Source organism: Lethenteron reissneri, chromosome 38 (assembly GCF_015708825.2).
Source record: "Lethenteron reissneri isolate LAM-NWPU_2019-01 chromosome 38, ASM1570882v1, whole genome shotgun sequence".
Classification (NCBI taxonomy): Eukaryota; Metazoa; Chordata; class Hyperoartia; order Petromyzontiformes; family Petromyzontidae; genus Lethenteron; species Lethenteron reissneri.
This window is the reverse complement of record NC_083816.1, coordinates 6724031-6727943: the sequence shown is the minus strand read 5'-3', so window position 1 is coordinate 6727943 and position 3913 is coordinate 6724031.

Below are 3913 nucleotides of genomic sequence, written 5' to 3'. Positions count from 1 at the left end.
CACGTGTGGTGGAGACCAAGGGCGAGTCGTGGTTTTTATGCGGAAATCCTGGCTCCAGGATCCTGAATTCAGGAATGTAATCCTTTAACGAGCCTCTGCCGACTACGTATTTGGATTCTGGAAGACAGCTCCTGGCTCAGGGTTTTAGACTCTTCGCCGATTCCAGACGCTGAAATCCAGGATTTGAGGATTCATAATTATCAATAGCCAGGGTCAATCCACTGCTGGATGAATACTTCCCCAAAGGTGTCTGCCAACACTCACGATTCCGCGATGCAACCACCGACTCAATCGCTCCATCTCCTCTGTCGACGTCTCCTCGGACGCGTTCCATTCCTTGGCTGCAACTCTCCGACACGTCCTTGCCCAACACCCGCCCATACTGGACACGTGTTAAAAACAAGAGCTTCATTGCTCATCGGATTTTTCCTGTCTAAATACAGATTCTGATTCTCACCTTTGTTCACAGGTTGAATGACGCCGTTAACCTGCGCATCAATCCACGTGCTCCTTCTTCGGCCTCTCAATGTGCACTCGAAGCACTCCTCTCCCCACGTTTTACCCGCTCACGACTAAATATTTTTGCTTCAATCATCTAGTTCCGACAATGACCACGTTACCTGCACCGTTAAGTCGTAGCAGGTGGCATCGCACTGATGTAAAATCGATCTTCGACACACCGCATTGGTACTTGCGATCCAGGAGTATGGCTCGGGTTTCGCGCTCCAAGCTCCACGTTTTCCCCGCTGCCCTCTTTCCATCCTCTCCACTCCCACCGCGCCCCCCCCCACCACTTCCCCCACCCCCCCCCCTTTTCCGCCTTTTCCTCTCGCACTATCGCAACCTCAACTCCAGCGAACACTTCACCTGCATCTTCAACAACTGTCTCGTCCTCGTCATCATCATCATCAGCCATGGATGGAGGTTTCACCCATCCGTCCCTCCTCACGATCCGTGCGTTTCGTCCAGTTGACTCTGCTCCATCCCAACAGTCTTGGGCGATCTCACGTTATTTTTCTCGCTGGTGTAAGGTGACGTTTCTTTTCTTACTCTTGGTGGTGTTAGGCGAAGTCTGTTCTTAGTCTCGCTGGTGTCACTGGAGGTCGATTCTTGGGCAATTATTTGGTAGCGCTCCGTCTTGCTGCCTTCTCTCTCGTCTGTGGGTTTGTATCGATTGTGAGATGCAATTTGCACGAGCGACGATACTATGTATATGTAAAAACGCAACTACATATGATTATAAATCATGTTATAGATGCTCATACGTGGCAAGATCGGGCACGTTCGATGTGATTTATTGGTCATAGGCCGAACGAAGCAAGGGACTTCTCAAAATAAATTTGGCCACGCATCTTCAAGCAGCACCCTCTTTGAAAGAGAGTCTGGACTCTTGGGACTCATTGATGGATTTTGTTGGATAAATAGTCACGCGTGATGTGAAATATATTCACGCGATAATAATAATAACAGATACATATCGTACAGACGAGTTGCATGAGAGAACATACTCAGGTTTGAGCGAGATTTGAAGCTTTCGTGACTGCAGGAATCCATACTTTCTGGTTCTTTCGGTAAGGTCACGTGGGTAGAAAATAAAATGAAATAAATCACGACGACCGCTTGTATTGCGATCGAAACGTCGTGATATATTTTATTTTATACCTACGTCACTTTACCGAAAGAACCAAAGAGTATTTTCAGGTTTGTAGACACTATATTGACAATAATACAAGTTTTTTTTAGGATTAGATCGCACAAATGTGTCGTTAAACCACCGCTACCCGGCACAGCCAATGAGTAAGGGTTTGTCACGTAAACCAAATGTGCCAATTAGTTGCTACTTCAGCACACCGGTGTGTTGGAGAGCAAACCTACAACATTTACAACTTGATTACGACCTTTCGCCGGTAGTTCGCCTGATGAAGCTGGTTGTTATTATTTGCGGTTCGATAACGATGAGGGCGGTGGCAGTTTGGGCCCATCCAACAGGAGTACCTTCACTGGTAATAGATCCGCTTCCATCTTTCCCATAGCGCCCTTACCAATGTCCATGCACATGTAGGGAGGGAGGGGACGTGTCAAACACATTCCTGCGGAGGGAGCTGGTAGGAACGTCGGGTTGCTCGGTCAATGGTCAGGGTCAACGGCGGCGTGGTGTATTCCACAAATATGGCCGACTGTGAGGGCAGGCACAAGCCGGCGTGAGTAGGTTAAACGTTGAGTTTTATAGGGCACAACGAGGTGACCAGCCCCTCCCCACCCAGCCCCACCCCTCCCACCCCCCACCCAGCCCCACCCTCCCCACCCAGCCCCTCCCCACCCTCCCGACCCAGCCCCTCCCCACCTTCCCCACCCCACCCTCCCGACCGAGCCCCTCTCCACCTTCCCCTCCCCACCCTCCCCACCCAGCCCTTCCCCACCCTCCCCTCCCCACCCAGCCCCTCCCTCCCCACCCAGCCCCTTCCTGCACGACGGACACAATAATTCCCTGTGGGCTGGTGTAACCAGGAGGTTCCTACCAGTAAAACATCTCCATAGCACAGCCCTAAATCATCCATCCTCTCCTCATCCTCCTGACATCTCCTCTACTCCCCATTCATCTCTTCAGGAATGTGGCTAGATCGTGGGGGGAGGGGTGAGGCGGGGGTGGTGGTGATAGGGGAGGTGTAGAGAGCGGTGGCGCAGCGGTTAGCACGCTGCGCTACGAACCCGGCGACCCATGTTCGATTTCCACTTACGGCCAACACCGGTGACGGTTATCTGAACCGGTCCTGGGTCTCGCTTCGGTCGACTCAAATGAGTACCTGGTGCGGTGTGTAAACATCGCCACTGGGGAGACAAAGACGGTCTGGCGGGCGTGGTGCTGGCCACCCACCCACTCGTGTGCCGTGTCGGCCTTCATTAGTGCTCGCTAACAGCACTTGCCCCAAAAGTCTGGCAAGGCTATACGGGGGATCTTTGTCCTTATCTTTGTAGGGAGGGGGCAACGTTCAAGCCACCGTCTCGGGAACCTGATTCATGCGGCCCATCGCAGACAGCAACGCGAGGGAAGTTTAGGTTTTGAAAATCCCGTGTCGGGTATTGCCTGGCGCTGGAGCCCACCGCGTTCAGGATCTGGGATATTTCATCTTGTCTCGAGAATGCCCTCGTGCAGAAGAGAGCCATCGGGCTGTGCATTGACATTCTTGAGGATGTCCCGTGTGTTCGTCCCGTGTGTCCGTCCCGTGTGTTCACCCGTGTGTCCATACGTGTGTCCATCTGTGTGCCCATCGGCGTGTCCATTCGCGTGTCCATCCGTGTGTCCGTCCAGTGTGTCCATCCGTCCATCGGTCCGATGATTCATCCGACAACACTTCACCTGTTTTCATGAAAATATTCCGAAGCCCTGCGCTACAGAATTCTCCAACTCGGCTTTGCCAACGCCATGCCCCCAGCTGCCTGTGTCGTCATGGGACAAGATTGGCAATGGAAACTGACAAACGAGCGTTTTAATTTACAACGAAAGTATGCCGATGCGTAGCTCTCCGATGCGTTTTCAGGTTCGTGTCCGACGTTCCGATCCGAGTGTGTGGAGCTTTTTATTTATTTTAGTTTCGCTCCACGTGATGGCAGCCTCTTTATCGAATTCGACTGAGAGGATATTTGGTCTACTCTTTCACGCTGGCAAGACGCCTTGGAAAAAGTGGGGGAGTATCCACACTTGACCCCACCAAACGCGACCTGCGATCGGCTAACGGTGGTGCACCCGTCGATACCATTGAGTGGACAGGGGTGGCAGTGGGAGATTTAAGAAACGTGTACCGATGTTTCAACTGCCGCGACAGGAGATCGCACCGTTGCCCTACGTGTTACGAGTCCACTGTGCTAACCATTCCACCGCCGTAACATCCAATGTGATGTTTTCTAGTGAAAC